Consider the following 16,784-nt stretch of genomic DNA (forward strand, 5'->3'; position numbering starts at 1 on the left):
TTCCCCATACAGAAAAGTGGGAGCAATGCGGGGTTTTAGTAAAAGCTTTGAATCCTTAAGGAGCTCAGATAGTGGGGAGCCACAAACCATGAGAGGCTGAAGGAGCTTTGTTGCTTGCTGAGCAGTTAAGTAACCTCGCTGGAATCAGTCTTCCTTAAAAACATTATCTCTTGCTGCAAAGTATTATTCATTTTAAGAACATATATATGTGTCTGAGAGGGATGATAATATAGTGAGCAAAATGAAGATAATTCTGGGCCTACACCAAATATAGCTGAGCTTTCAGCTGGGGTAACAGTGTCTTGATGCCAGAATAAACAGATGCTGGTTTTTCTTTCGCCTTCCTTTGAAAAACTAGCTGCACGTACATAACTGCCAACCTCCGTTGGCTCAGTTAACATGCTTTTTACAAATTCAGATTTAACCTAGTCAGTGATTACAGTAGACTTTCTTTGCCTTTATATGGCTGTTTCATATTTCTCTGGATCTAGCTCAACCTACTCTCAGTTATGCATTCTTAGTTTAAGAAACAAGTTTTGTGTTTCTGGGCATCCTTTGTGATTTTTTAAAATAGCATACCACTTACTCTCTTACGCCTGAAGGATGCTAAACCCATGACTTTTAGTCAGCTGTTGAAACCTGATAGCGTTAGTAACGAATGACGCTAAAATAGTATCGAGCACCCCCCTTTTGTTGTGAGAAATACATTGTTCTTGATCATTCTCCCCTAAGATTTATGTACATTCTGCTTCTAAAAAGTCTTCTTAAATAAACAGCAAACCTTGTTTAGACTTGGAATAAATTTTTGTCCAAATCTTGACCATATTTAAGGAGAAGGGTGTTCATATTCCCTGGAGGAATATGGGCGGGATTCTCCAGGACAGGCGTTATTAGCACTGCATTAGCAGAACAGTTCTGGAGCCTGCTCTGCACGCGTCTCTGCATTACTGACTTCTCTCGCTTTAACCTGAACTAATAAATGTGCAAAATGACGCGTGACTATTTAACCATATACAATGACTCCTGATGACCCTTCGTTCCCACTCGCCACTGAACACCACTTTTTCACTCCGAGGTTAGGGCTGTCAGAAGTTCAGTGATAACTTTCTCTTTGGTGGATGCAACAGAGGGAAGGGGAGGTACAGTCATGCAGAAGAGGCAACAAACCCAGACAAGAAAAAGCCTTGGGAAATGTTAATACAACATAAGCAGTGCTAGTGTTTGTCACCAGCGTACTCTGCTTGTAGTAATAGATTCAGTTACTTTTTCCATCCTGAGCATATCAGTGCGGCCTTCATCCAGGGCCCAAGAAAAGACTCTTGCAGGTTTCTGTACCTAGAATTATTTTAAACCAGAGTAAAACAAGGAAGACACGCACCATTACATATTATGTGTATTTGTCTGGTATTTGTTGTAAGAGCATCAGGCTTTCACGGGGACAGAGAAATTGCAAAGAGTAGCCAGTGAAAGAGTCCAGCTTTTAAAAAGCAACCGTAGCAACGACACTTCAGCACCAAAGGTACAGTATGTGCATTTCTGGATGTATTTTCTGTGTCTATAATGGCTGAATATTTGCCCCAACGCTGTCCTTTCCGTTTCCTTCAGCAATATCCCTTTACCTCACATTAAAGTACACAAACTGGCTAGTTTAGGTAACATCACACGTACCAACTGTTTTCTTTTCAGCATTGTAACTAACTTATTTCCAGTCAGAGCTACATGAGGGCATTACTGGACATAGTACATGTAATTTGTATCCATAAAAATTATTTGGAATGAGGATTTTGCCACTGAAACACAAGCACCAAATACTGTTTTCTTATTCCTAACACTCCAAGCAGAATCCCGAGAGTTTCCTCAGGACTGGCAAAGGCCGAAGGCATTTGCTCTTGGACGGCAAACAGCTGCTCCTGTTCGTTTAAGCAGGAGAACTAAAAGCTCTGATCAAACTCAAGGTCAGCAGAGAAGTTCTGACTGGCATCCTTCAAAATTCAGCTCTACATTTACAGGCTGCACATGGAGCAATCATGTTCCCAGCTTTTGTGTTTCGCTTTTGTGGTGATGTGAATCCTTTCTTTTTGCAGGAGTTTGTGTCACACCTGCATGCCTGTAGCGTGGTCTAGAGCTTCGGAGTACTCCTGTGATATAAATGTTGATTGATAAAGCTTAGGCAATATTTACCATGTAGCGTAACTACGCAGGGTTGGCTTCAGACACACGGCTGGTGGATGAGCCCTGCCAGGCTGCATCGTACGCCCGGGCTGTGCGCGGCACGGGGCAGCAGCCCAGCTGTGCGCACCGAGCCTGCGCTTGCCACATCCCGAACGGGCATGTGCCGCCTCTCTGGAAACCGCGGCCGGCTCACCTTTGGCTCCTGCCAAAGCAATTTTAACGTATCGGCTGTGAAGATTAAAAATTTTCCTGCGGTTGCTAGGAACGTTTTAAAGAAAAAACTTTCCTGCTAACCAAATGTCTTTTTTATTTTACTGTTCACTGAGATTTGAAAAACTGAGCACATTCGTGTGAGCATGAAATGATAAGAGGGCTGGCTGTCAGTTACTGAGTCCCAGGATGCTGCCGTGTCTCACAGTTTGTGGGTCTGAAGATAGAATGAAAGCCACTTCGTGATTTCATTTTTGGCAATATTGCTTTCAAAGAAGCTTAAATACTTGGTTAGAGGCAAATTGAAACGTTTGCTTAAAAAGGCAGGAGAGAAAGGGAAGAATTCTTGTTCATAACATTTTTATTTCATCTAAACTGTGGAACGTTTACATTTTTGTTTGCTAAATGTAGAAACAGCACATCTGTTTTGACTAAGAGTAGCACTTTGGAAAATGTGTTGAAATACAGAAAAACAAGGGTAGAAAATGGTTTATTGTGCTGTAGCAGGGTTGTCTTGTGTATTTTTGGAAGACATCAGTGGCAGAATGTGTTTTAAAATTAAAAAACCTTAAGAAGAATTTGCCACTTGATACTAACTTGTGTGTTATTCAAATGCAGCACGCAATTTTGGCAAGAGTTGTTTTTCTAATACAGCTGGAAAAGTGATCTCTGTTTCCTGTTACAGTACGAGCGGTGCTGCAGAGGCCCCCACGGAGGCTCACGGCTTGTTACCACCATCTCACATCTCACGTGCCTGTGTTCATTGAGCAAGTGTCAGGTTACACAAGCAAAGTTTACACATGCTACTGAACACTGCAGAAGGAATTGCAACACTATGTTTTATGACATGCTTTGGCACTTATGGAATATTTTACTGAAAGCAGAGATTTTTCAGTGTGCGGGAGGTTCGCTTTGTGGCATCTCCAAACAAGGAGCAAAGACTGAAACTCACTGCAGGGCTTCAGAGATTTCCGTAATGTTGTGGTGATGTGTAGGGGCCCTGCACACGCCACCTGAGCCAGAGGGGAAGGTTAATCCTTTCAAACCTGGGAATGAAGTGAGCCTTTATTTATCATAAAAAGGAACATATATTTGAGCCTGTGATCCCTGCACTCTAGCCTCTAAAAAGAGGCAGGAAAGCTTTCCACTGCTGCCTGCCTTTTGTATTTAATCATCATTGGACTAAAATGAGTGGAAATCACAAGACTTCGTGAATAAGATAGCAGAAGAAATCTGTGTCGTATGCAAGGTCTGTAGATGAGCAGAAGACTGATGTTAACAATGGCACCAAGTAACCTCTTAAAATATTGGCATCAAAGAGAAGCTGACAGCGGCTTGCATTTTTGAACAGGCAGTCTGAGGTGGTGTTTCTCAAAGTACAAAACACAACCCGGTAGCAACATGAGGGTGATCCAAGGTGGGCCACAAACGGGAAGGAAACATGCAGGACTTCAGCAGGAGGTAGCAAAATTGCCAAGTTACAGCATTTTGCTCATTTTCCTGAAGCAGAAGGAACAGCCTTCGGAAGTTTAAGGCATCCTACTACAGATGAAGGGAAATGGTTGTCCTGGGTTTCCAGATGAGTGTTCATCAAGGCTGTGCACTGTCACAGAAACTAAATTGATAAAACTGGACAAAAAAAATGTACCTAGTGTTTCTCTTCACCTTCTCAGCTGTTAAGAAATGTACGTAGGGTGCACGTAATCCATTCGGGCTCCAGTTTGACAGTATACTATCTAAAGCATACATTTAAAGCTCAGTATGTACTAAAACACTCTATTACATAGTTGTATCTGTCTGTATTTGGGCTATATGGTACTTTCAGTACAAGCTGTATACATAAAACAATGTACTTCTGTATGGGGGAAGGGAGGAGAAAAAGGGTGAATGAGAATACCATGGCCTTTGCATTCCAGCTCCGCTAAGCAAATCCAACCATTTCTGCAAACAGCCTTCATAGTTCTAAATTCATCATAAAAGAGCCAGAGTAGTGCTCCAAAAGACTAATTTCAGCAGCAAATGCAGACAAAATGAGAAAAGATTCTGCTTTTGATTATTCAGTCCTGTCCTGAGGTCTCCAACTTAGCCCATCAGACAGTAATTAATTAACATCACACTGGAATAAATATCTTCATTTAGTAAAACATAAAAAGCAGTTAGGCAATCCCTATTTCAGGTCAACATTCTAGATTTATCGTTAGGGTAAACTTTTGGCTGAAATTCTTTGTTTTTTTTTTTTTTTTTAACTTAAAAGGTGCTCAAAAAGGACAGAAACTTTTAGTGAATCAGATCCAAGGGCTATATTTCATCATGCTCGAGGCAGACTTTATCAAAAAGGATCATTTGTATTGGCGGTCTTTCAAAGGCTACCCTTTAACTATGCTCAAATCAGGTTAGTTCCACAGAAAACTCCTACTTTATTCTGAACATTACTTCAAAGATTGCAATCACGCAAGTAAAAAGAAGATTGTTAAATTTTAAATGACCTTAAGTTTCTTGCTGATATATTAAACTCATGTTACCTGTGATTGGTAAATATATATTTTTAGCCACCTGCGTGTTAGTAAACAGATGGAAGCTGATCAAAAGCATTCCACTCCTCCAGGTTTTGAATGCATTTTTTTTAGTAAAAAGTTACAATTACTTCACCATTAATGTTTTGTAAGATATTTCTTCTCCATTGCTAACTAGTCATTAATGCTGGTGCATTTTAGAAAATCAGCAGTCTTTTAAAGTTGGCAATAGTTTTACTCATTTTTCTTCCCTCTCCCCATAAGAAGGAGTTATAAAAAGTAAAAGTGTTTTCTTTTTCACAGGTTGTGAACTACACATTTAACTCTGTATTAGGCAGGCAGCCCACAGTTCAGCTGTCAAAGTGATCTCCACCATGAAGGTGCTACAGACCTCTGCCAGACATCAGACTTGGATTTAAAAAAAAAGAAATGGCAGTGCCTATTTGCACTTCTTTTACAAAATAAACTTTGTGGGTGAATCCCATAAACAAAGCGCCAGTTCCAGAAAATAATGCTGGCACTTACTTTACCCTCACTGAATATTTAGACCCTTGCTTATGTGAGTGAGACAGTTGTACCTTTTTGTACTCTCATTCCAGGGTTTCTGCGGTCTAATCAGTTATGTTTGCTCAGGAAATTGGGAGTTTAGGGGGGAAGGGATTTTGAGATTTTTACTGCAATTGCAACAGTGAGCGATGTTCTTTATATTGCTTTCCTTTTTTGATTTTTTTTTTTACTTTGTTTTGTTTTTCCTTTAATGGAAGTTGAGTGAAAGATTCAGGGGGAGGCTTCAGGGTAAGATTCATTGGCCACTTCTGGGCCCTGATCCTTGCAGATTCAAAAGCCTCTTCCAGACTGCTCCAACAAATTAGAAATGCAGAGGTTTGTTTCCCTGGGGCTCCGTCCCTGCAGGGAGATGTATCTGCCCTGGAGTCCCAGATACCATTTGGGCACAGGTTTTTGGCCATGTGCATCTAGTTGCATGGGTGGAATCATTATGTTACAAATGTCTGTCTTTCCTGTTTCTGAAAAGAACAATGTAATAGAGGGAACAAATTCTTTTTTAATCCTTTTCACATGGGGAAGACTTCAACTTAAGCCTAAGATTCTTCTGACAGGGGGAAAAAAAAAAGTCAAACATACTTAGCTGCTAAAATTTTATTTCTTTTCTTTTTGAAAAAAAAAAGCATGTATTTAATATAGCTCTGTAAAGTTGAGAATCGTCTTTCTCTTGATATTTCTAGTCTTTCTTCCTGAGCAGTAATTTTCTGAAACACACCATTTTGTCTGGTCTGTCACTGATTGATTGTTAGTTATCTGAAAATGTTGTCTTTGTGTCTAAAGGGATTTGGTCTGGCTGCCTGACAGAAGGCTGCAAAAAGCAGCCCCCCGCTCTCAGTCTGCTGCCTGACTTGGACTGTGCCAACGCTGAGCCCAGACTTCCGCTTACCAGGTACGTTACAGCGGAGATTCACAAGCTACCATGCCTTCACTACGAAAAGCTGCCAAAGTCAAAGAGAGGAATGGGAAAAATATTCTGCTTTTCAAAGTAGGACATGTGGCCAGCTGTGCCCTATGACCTTAATGGCATCAGCACGCTATAGCTGGAGGAAAGACATTGCACAGACCTAAAAAACCTATCACTATACAATCCACAAAATAAATATTTGGCTTACAGCAGGCCCCTTCAGGGACTCTGTTCATGTGTAACATGCTACATACACTGACTGATGTCCCAGTGACACAGTGAACTAGAAAATGTGCTGTTCAGATGCACGTGCCTTCATATTTTGAACTAGCTTCACTCAAAAAATCTTTGTTAGCTTCAGTGCTGTGCCTCTGACACCTAATCGCCCTCTAGCCAGAATGGAGGAGCCCACTTTTTCCATAAACTTGCAAGTATTACTGAAGTTTGGCAGTTTCACTTTAGGAAACAAAATAATTCCTTCATTCTTATATCTTTTAGACTCTGTTTTTAAAAAGTTTTTATGAGCCACTACTTTTTTCCCTGTGAAGAGCCATCCTGGTTCACTGCAGGGCACACCAAGGAGAAACAGGGGTTGTACAGGACTCTCTTGTACTGTATTTTCTATTTCAAAGGACTTTGTATTTCTTCAATGAAAAATTTAGAGAGTTTAAAAAATGCATCAAATAGTCTTCTCACTGTAAGTTTTTCCTAATGCTTGCAATACTGTGCGAAAAATAGATTTCATATTTTTTCAGCTCTGAGGCCAAAAGAATGTAATAAAAAACATGAGATAAAAGATGCACTGAGATACTTAAGTTCTCTGGAGCATAGAGCCTGTTCAACAATGAGCTTTCATAAAATGTAGAGCAGAAGAGACCATTAATAAATCTAACCTGAACACATTACAACTTAGACCAGAGACTTTCCTGAATTAGTTCCTAGTTGAACTAGATGCTGTTGTTTAGAAAAACACCTAATCTTGATTTAAAAATGGAGTAGCCTCCATAGGCCTTGGCAAATTTTTATTCCAGCAGTTCAAACACTGTCAAAACTTTGCAGCTGATTTAATTCATTTAGCATCAGCTCCTACTTATGAGATCTCATTATTTAGGTGGTCACTAATCCTTCCATTATCATACTTACAAACCCTGTGTTTGTCACAGTCAGCTTATTACAGAATCACAGAGTGGTTGAGGTGGGAAGGCACCTCTGGAGATCATCTAGTCCCACCCCCTGCTCAAGCAGGGTCACCTAGAGCAGGCTGCCCAGGACCATGTCCAGTCAGGTTTTGAATATCTCCACAGATGGAGACTCCACAACTTCTCTGGCAACCTGCTCCAGTGTTCAACCACCTTCACAGCAAAAAAGTTTGTTCTTATGTTTAAATGCAATTTCCTGTATTTCAATTTGTGCCTGTTGCCTCTTGTCCTGTCACTGAGCACCACTGAGTAGAGTCTGGCTTCGTCTTCTTTACTCCCTCCCATCAGGTGTTTATTCACATTGATAAGATGTTCAATTAATTATCTTCTGTGATCCCAAATTCTTTTTAGAATCCATTTCTTCCCCATCCAATGAGTACAGCCTGGCTTCTTCCATTTTGGATGGATTCATTCCCATTTGCAAATGTACATTAATCACCCAGCTTGCCAGCTGAAGCAGTGGGTTGTCTGCTTTACTGTTTGCCAGCTCCCAGTCTTCATGATAAATCTTCATATGTGAATTTAAATTGTTTCTGTATTTGAGATCACTAAAGTATTTTGAATTGCAAACCATAGTGAACTCACTTTTGCTTTTGCTCTAAAGTCAGTGTTCCTACGCAGTGTAACAAGGGAGAATAATGGGAATGGAAGAGAGGGAAAGAAGGAACATTGTTTGAATGACTTTATTTGGCCAGTGATTTGGAAATTCATAGTAATTTGCAGTTACTTTACTGCTCTCATTTGTTATTTCTCTCTCTAACACTGAGGTGAGAGTAGTTTCCACTTGCAAGATCTGACCAAGGAACAGTTTCTACTTATTAATACATCTTTCCTATCCAAAAGAGATGAGGATAGAAATTAATTGACAGTCTACCTACAGTTGCACCTAAAAATTTCTAATGTAGTGCATGAACATAGAAACAGTCTATTCTATAGACTTATTCAAGTTCCATAGATCTATAGATCTTGAATGGATAGACCATGGACTAAGGGCAATTCTGTGAAAAGATTCTGTAATGGTGGTTCATAAAAGCCGAAACCAAAAGCCCAACCCAAATGTACGAGTCACTTCACTGTGAGCACATGTCCTTCATCTGCACAGTGCACTTTTATTTGACTGTGCTTGCCTGTTAGTTTGAACCTTAAAGGGACTTGTATCTCAGGAAAACTGGATGTCTCTCACCAACACTGTGAGCTGCTAATCTGCAACCTGAGTGTGTTGAACTTAGGCTGAACCTTATTTATTTTTACTTCTGTGAAGAGGACAAGAGTCATCTTTCTGACACAGGATATAAGTAGATGCCTTCCATGCGGTCACATTCTTTCTTTTGCAGGAGGTGGTAATAGACTTCAGCATTTCCTCTCTCAATGCTCTGTTCCTGTATTGCTTCAGGGCATGGATATGCTTATAAAGGCCACCATGGTCACATGGGAAACGGACCATGTAGCTTGAGAATAAGTGCATAGGAGCAAATTATTCCCAAGCAGATAGAGAGTAGAGAGTTCACAGGAATTCAGGGTTGAGCAAAGCTGGTAAGTCTTATCTAAAAAAATTGCATGAGTTGCATATGATATTTTAGGCTACTTACAGTAAGAATGGAAAGTATACTGGGTCCCAAAAATGCCCAACATTTTGATTCAGACATAAAGGAAAGGCAGATTTTGCAGATGGGAAAGTCCAAAGCACATACAAATACTGGATTGATGGTCCAAGCTTCAGTGAGCTTCTGGTCTCAGTTCTCCAAGTGGCTTAGCTTTCCCAGTGCTTCCTTCATGTCAGGGAGGATCCACTGTCAGCTTGGGAGCCCACTCATTGGGATTTTGGCTGGTTGTTTGATTTTGAAGCTCTGTAGCCAACGCCAACATCTTGCCTATATTTTCATTCTGCAGCAGAATCTGAAGCGAAGGAAAGGGGCAGCTCTTTCTCTTCTCCTGAAAGCAGCAGTGCATGACTTGTTTCTGTGGTGATAACTAGCTAGAGCAAATCAGGGAACTGAAACTTTCTTGGAAGTCACTACAAAGGCCAAATACAAAGTGCTGCAATGCCACTCATTTAGTCAGTTTTCAGGGAAGTCCTTATTGTCAGATGTAATATACTTCAATTAAAAACTCAACTTAGAAGACAACTGCTCTTTGGACTGCAGGATTGGCTCTCATGACTTATGGGGCAGCCCTTGCTGCTAGGTTTTACTTGGGCATGCAAGTAGTAACAAAAAGTATTGCTTTACATGCTAATATTGGAAGGATGATGACTCGGTAAAAAAGTGGTGTGATAGCAGGGAAGGAAGTTTCGGAGAGTTCTTGTGGTTCAGGCCTGGAACAGCAGCCGCAAACTTGTGGTCTTATCATAATCACGGACAGAAGTCCTAGCTGCTCTTAGGAGATACTTAATATTCTGCATCTTACTTTCCCCATTTCTTTCCCCAAAGCTTGCAGAAGCACTGGTATATAGTTCTCCTAGGTAACCTTGCTGATGACATTCAGTAACAGGGATAAAATGACAGAAGAGCAAAAGAAAAATGGACAGCATCTAGAGTCACTTCCATGGTAGTAACTGAACATAACCAGGAATGAGAGCTGCTTCTAAAAAAACAAGAATTAATCTCCAAAACACAGAAGTGTTTTGTTCAAGTTTGAACAATTTTCATATCTTTCTTAACATTTCCCTGAGAAGCTGCTAGTTTTTCTGTCGTAGTTTTTTTGTGATGTCCCAGAAGGGAGATTTCAGTTCTGCTGTCAGCTCTAGATGCTGTGCAATAGTCAATACTCATATAGTCAAATCAGTAAAAGCTAATTCTTAACACTGCTTTCTCTGTACTTGCACAATTTTTTGCTGCTGTTCATAAGCTCTTCGCTGATATTTGTTCCATTTTAAGAACAGAATCTGAACCAGTCCCTGCATAAAAATCCAGAAACATCCATATCTTCTGATGGCCTTGCGACTTGATTCATTTAGTTCTGCTGCTGGCAGCTGCTGCAAAAAAATTGATCTTTGAAAGGAAGCAAAATGGAGTTGTATTTGTTTGGTCAGAGTTCAGCTTTTCCCATAGCGCAATACAAGCCTCTCTACAGGGCTGCCTAATATCCTCACAGTAGCCAGTAGCCTTGCAGAGAGAGCTGTGCAGTAGCAAAACATAGTGCACTGTGGCAAAAGCAAGTCTTGACAGGGCTTGCTAATAAGCAAAGAGAAGGACCATAGGAAATGCAGCTCACAAAAAAAGAAGAGCTGCAGGAAATCAGAGGGAAAAGAGATGAAGATGAAATTAATATAATCAGAAACACTTGAAAATTGTACAGATGTTATTGAAAGAAAAGATAGCTTAAAAAGGAGCAAAAGAATGGAAAAAGGCAGAGCAAAAACCAGCAAGTTAAGAAAGGGTGGACTGAATTATCTATGCACACTGAGTGTCTGCCAGAGGAGGAAAGGAGCAGAATGCAATGTTCTTCCTAGACAGATTCCGTCTAGCACAGTATTGCAGCAGCCCACGTGGATTAAAAAAAAAAAAAAAAAAATTGGACTAGATCCAGTAACTGCAAAGAGAATACAAGATGATGTGAGCAGGAACTCATTTTATAGCTGAGATTTTGTAAGCTCAGCAACTTTCGCGATATGAGCTAATAACTACTATCTGCAGAAAGTGGCACAAAATGAATCTCAAAAACCTGAGGCATAAGCAATTCATTTGGCTTTGAGAGAGATGGTCAGTAAATGATATCAGACTGGGAAGCTTGCCTACTATAAACTGTTTTATTTATAGTCAAATAATTTGGTTTACTATGTTACAATGTTTACAACTGTAATTAGAGATTGACTTTTTTCGTTACTGCAGCAAACCTAGCAACTAATTTCATGGTAATTTTGTTAAGTGATAGTTTGGTAAACATTTGCCAGTGTGTTAAAAGTTTTCCAAACATCCTGGAGCAAGTTTTCTTTGGAAATAATGAGAAATGTACTAAGAAACAGACTTATGAAAAATAGTTGCACTCATCACCAGTAAAATTTCAAGCAAAATTACCATCTACAGCTACTTCTTCATTACTAATGTGATCAGGCAAAGAATGAAAATGTCAGTGGTAATTTATAGTTGGAAAAAAAGAACAATCCACCAGGCTGAGAAACAAGAACAATTTTGCAAGACTAATTTTGGCAGTCCTGCATTACTTATGCAGGAACCTGAAACTCAGGACATGGCTGAATGTTAGTGCAAGAGATGTTCTCTAGTGCAGCTAGCAGAAATTCCAATCCTGTGCTCTACAGGCAATAGTAACAGCTTCTTCTAAGCAAATTTGACATATGAGTGTCAACTTCTTAGCAGTAAGACTGCACCGTTTATGTTACCTAGAAGCATCTTACCCACAACAACTTGACAAGAGTTAAATATATTTTCAGATAATTAAACAGTGCTTAATGAATGTACAGTTAGTAAACTGTGTACAAAGAAAGAGGGTCTGTTTTTTAGATAGTGAAACCTATATGTGGTGCCTGCAAACAGCTATATTTATGAGACTGTCCAGCAGAACAGACAGGAGCAATTTCAACATAATTTTACCACACAGAAATGCTGAATTGTACAGCCTGCAAACCTCACATACATATGGCAACAAATTCCGTATTTCTATGTTTTGATAGATATTTATACATACATTGACATTGTACATAAGGGCGTGTAAACTGGTGCTAGGGGGTGAATGTCTTGGAAAATAGACAAAAATCAAAAGAATATACAAGTGTCAGAGTATCTGGTGTGTTTTTTACCAAGGCATTTAAAACCAGACAAGAAAGAAAAACAAACTAGAGTACTTTTAAATGCTCTGACTTAAGCAATTATTAAGTACAGCCAGTCATTTCAACCCGTTTACAGCTCTCTGTCCAGCATAGACTCCTATTGCAAAGCTCAGAAAGATCCAGAATGCCAAAAAGCAGAGACAGTAAAGCAAAGGGAGATCAAAATTCTTCAGAGAAAACCTTTGTCCCGCTTTTTCCCATTAGAGGTCTGCTACCATTCCTTTTGCATTAGCTAGTCGTGGAAAAAACCTTAGAAGCAAAGCATAGTATATAAAGCTGGAAGAAAAGTGCTTGTCTCAAGGGGTGTTACGTTGGAGGACACTCTGTGGGCATATTACATGCGAACTTTTAATTCCAATGGAAATGGAATATCTGATTTCTTTTATCCTTTAATGCTGATGCAGGGACCCTGCAGGGACTGGCAGAACTGAAGGTGTCCCCCACTTTTCCAAGTCCTGATTCTGCCCCACTTAAAATCCTTATGATTTACTATAGAAACTGTCATGGGCTGTATTAAATGAATGGGCACTTTAGAAAAATCACTAATTTTAGAATGATCATAAATATTTATACCAGACAGACAGTAAACAGCAGCTTAGAGGCTATGCTCTGTTTATATAAATCCCCCTTAATTTAGAAAATACTGTTTTGATATACTGAGACATCCATATCCAACAAACATATATTTGAGGAAACCTCTATACAGTCTCCTGTGACTGAAGTTTCCCCATTCATACAGCATTTGGCTTTTGTTTCTAACTGAAGCTACTCATAAGAGTTGCCTGCAAAATTATTTTAGAAATGTCTGTTCATGCTGAGTTCAAATGCTGGGAAATTGCTAAGACCCTAACTCTAAAGGTGGAAGCAGCTTTAGCTGCAGACAGGCCCCTCCAGCCCGTCGCCTGCTCGCGCGAAGGGACGCTGCGTGAGCGGGCGCCCGGCTGCAGGGTCAGGGCTTTGGGCTGTCAGCCCACGTGGCGGGGAGCTTGCCCTCTTACGCGTCTTGCACGTTCGGCTCCCATCCTCATGAGGTGCTGCTGCAATACGAACCAAATTGTTTATTAATAGCAATATAAAGTGTTTTACTCATGCATGGTTTGAAAGCGCTATTGTAACTAAGACCGTTGGTCTGTGATTTTCCTAATTTGAACTAAGAGGAGGTTGCTTCTTGGAAGGGGATGTCACCCAGCCTCCAGCAGCTTGTTGTTGTCCCCGCTCCTGTGCTGGCAGTCACACTTTTGTAGGCACATAGTAAAACAGATCAAGTAAGTGATGCAGCTGATAATTGACACAATAAATAATATATAAATATTTTGCAGCTAAATCAGTATCCTGCTCTGGCTCATCATCTGGTCACACAAGCATAAGAGGGCCTAGGAAAAGGGAGTAAATACATGGGTGGGTAAAGGAGAAGGGCAGGACAATTTTTTTGTTGGCATCTTGCACTTGGATTGACTTATGGCTATTGTGAAACCACAGTACTAGAAATGATTTCTCTAAAACTGTTTTAAATATTTGATCTTGGATTCAGGCCCTGTAAGTCTCATTTTCTGCCCATAACAGATGATTTTCTCTGGAAATATGTCTGCCATCGTTGGATTCTAATTACAGTTGGAGGAGATTTTCAGATACTCTTAATTCAAAAAGGTATAATTAAATGTTAGTTCTGTACACAAGCTGTATGTACAAGAAAACCATGCCATTGAAAATCCTTCTGTTTCATTTGCAGATTGCAATGGATTATACAGAAGTGTTACTCACTTAGAATCATTTTTGGTTATCACACAGTAGCGCCTGTGACTGTGCTTTGCTGACCAAAAGGGCAGTTTTCCCACTTTCTTTGTCTGTGAGCAAGCTCAAAGCCAAGCTATGGGAGCGAGGGAGCAGCTGAGTTTCAGAATCCGCACCCAAGCCACAAGCAATACTGGTGCTGGGTTTCTTGGTTATAATGAGGCCAGATTCCCCAAAACAAAAGTATTATTTATCTGACATTTCCTATTTTGCAGTAGAAAACAGGAACCAAGTTGACCAAAAACACTGCTAATGAGAAGTTACTTTGCCAAGTTGCCATGTCATATTAAGATGGCAGAGCATTTTGCACACATTTACTGCACTTTTTTCCAAGTTCAACCCAGTTTCCTGAAATGAAAGCGATTTCATATAAAACATCAAGGCACAATATAAGAAATAGCTGCTGAGGGCTCCGGATACAAAAATACAATTATTCTATCTAGTTTTAGTGACACAGACTGTGGGAAAGGGCAGCTTGTTTAGAATGATTTTTTTAATTTATGTGATGGGGCAAAGTGTCTATGATTGAGTTACAATAAGATCTGCATTTTCTGTCTGTTATCCACTGTCCTTCCTTCATTATACTTACGCAGATTCACCAAGGGGAAATCATGCTTAACCAATCTGATAGCTTTCTATGCTGGAATGACTGGCTGGGTCATTCCCAGGGGAGTCAGGAGGGGATAGCAGTGGATGTTGTCTACCTTGACTTCAGCAAGGCTTTTGACACTGTCTCCCATAGCATCCTCATAGACAAGCTCAGGAAGTGTGGGTTAGATGAGTGGACAGTGAGGTGGATTGAGAACTGGCTGAATGGCAGAGCTCAGAGGGTTGTGGTCAGCAGCGCAGTCTAGTTGGAGGCCTGTAGCTAGTGGTGTCCCCCAGGGGTCAGTCCTGGGTCCAGTCTTGTTCAACTTCTTCATCAATGACCTGGATGAAGGGACAGAGTGCACCCTCAGCAAGTTTGCTGACGATACAAAACTGGGAGGAGTGGCTGATACACCAGAGGGCTGTGCTGCCATTCAGAGGGACCTGGACAGGCTGGAGAGGTGGGCGGAGAGGAACCTCATGAAGTTCAACAAAGGCAAGTGCAGGGTCCTGCACCTAGGCAGGAATAACCCCCTGCACCAGTACAGGTTGGGGGTTGACCTGCTGGAAAGCAGCTCTGCGGAGAGGGACCTGGGAGTGCTGGTGGACACCGAGTTAAGCATGAGGCAGCAATGTGCCCTTGTGGCCAAGAAGGCCAATGGTATCCTGGGGTGCATCAGGAAGAGTGTTGCCAGCAGGTCGAGGGAGGTGATCCTCCCCCTCTCCTCAGCCCTGGTGAGGCCACATCTGGAGTACTGGGTCCAGTTCTGGGCTCCCCAGTACAAGAGGGATGTGGCACTACTGGAGCAAGTCCAGCGAAGGGCTACAAAGATGATTAGGGGACTGGAGCATCTCTCTTATGAGGAAAGGCTGAGAGAGCTGGGCCTGTTTAGCCTGGAGAAGAGAAGACCGAGAGGGGATCTTATTAATGTATACAAATATCTAAAGGGAGGGTGTCAAGAGGATGGAGCCAGACTCTTTTCAGTGGTGCCCAGCAACAGGACACGAGGCAACAGGCACAAACTGAAGCACAGACAGTTCCATCTGAACATGAGGAAAAACTTCTTCACTGTGAGGGTGACAGAGCACTGGAACAGGTTGCCCAGAGAGGTTGTGGAGTCTCCTTCTCTGGAGATATTCAAAACCCGCCTGGACGTGATCCTGTGCAGTGTGCTCTAGGTGACCCTGCTTGAGCAGGGGGGTTGGACTAGATGATCTCCAGAGGTCCCTTCCAACCTCAACCATTCTGTGATTCTGTGATTTGTCCTTGGTCGTGTTCTGTGCCTTAGTATTATAATAGTTTAATGACAGTCTTAGCAAATTTATTTAGTTAACCCAAATAAAACCCAAATTCCCAAGAACACATTGGGTTTGGTGATTTGCTGAATCTGTGTTTTTATCAGAATGTTTATTTTGGTGCTTTGCCCATCTGCTAGACTTCTCATTACTCTTTAACTTTATTGCTTATTTGTTATCTCTCTGCGCATAAATCAATGATGGCATCATATGGTTTTGACTGTAATTTTTTTCTAAATATATCTGCTCTATATGGGATAAATTCAAGTCAGTGGATGGAACAGTGAGTTCTTCAGAGAATTACCTAGAGAGATGTTTCTCAGGAAATAATGAAGCTAGTACAGAATAGTACAGAAAGAATTACACTGAGCATTGCTGTCTCACTGGCCCTTTCTTGATTTTCTCTGGAGAGAGTATTTATCATGGAGTAGCATTTGGCTCTCACATCAATTCACTCCCTTATTAAAAACAAAAAAATTGCATCTGGTTTCCTAAGGAAATGAGACTGTATGATTACGCTGTGTGACCCTGTCAACCATCATCCCAGCCCCCCACAAACACGCTCTCCCAATAACTTCTTCCCCATAGCAGTCAGGTCTGAAAAAATGTAGAGATCTGAAGGTTATTAAGTCATTAAGGATATAGAGATCCTCCCTGCAGAATCTGTGGTCACAGATCATGACTGTCTATGCACAGACTCTCATGCCAACAAGAGGTCGCAATTTTGGTTTGACTTACCTGGCAAGAGGGAGAAAATAGTG

General features: G+C 40.9%; 1 long non-coding RNA gene across 2 annotated transcripts in view; it reads left to right on the forward strand.

Annotated features, from left to right (window-relative positions):
- Nucleotides 1–16,784, forward strand: part of LOC136992418 (uncharacterized) — a 47,829-nt gene that overhangs the window by 312 nt on the left and 30,733 nt on the right. The window contains exons 1-2 of one of the 2 annotated variants that reach the window (XR_010884655.1): nt 4,001–4,067; nt 6,240–6,348. This is a non-coding gene — a long non-coding RNA (uncharacterized lncRNA). Of the gene's footprint in view, nt 1–4,000; nt 4,068–6,239; nt 6,349–16,784 lie in introns of those variants that run through there. The other variant, XR_010884654.1, reaches the window with a different exon arrangement.

This window comes from Apteryx mantelli, chromosome 7 (assembly GCF_036417845.1).
Source record: "Apteryx mantelli isolate bAptMan1 chromosome 7, bAptMan1.hap1, whole genome shotgun sequence".
NCBI lineage: Eukaryota > Metazoa > Chordata > Aves > Apterygiformes > Apterygidae > Apteryx > Apteryx mantelli.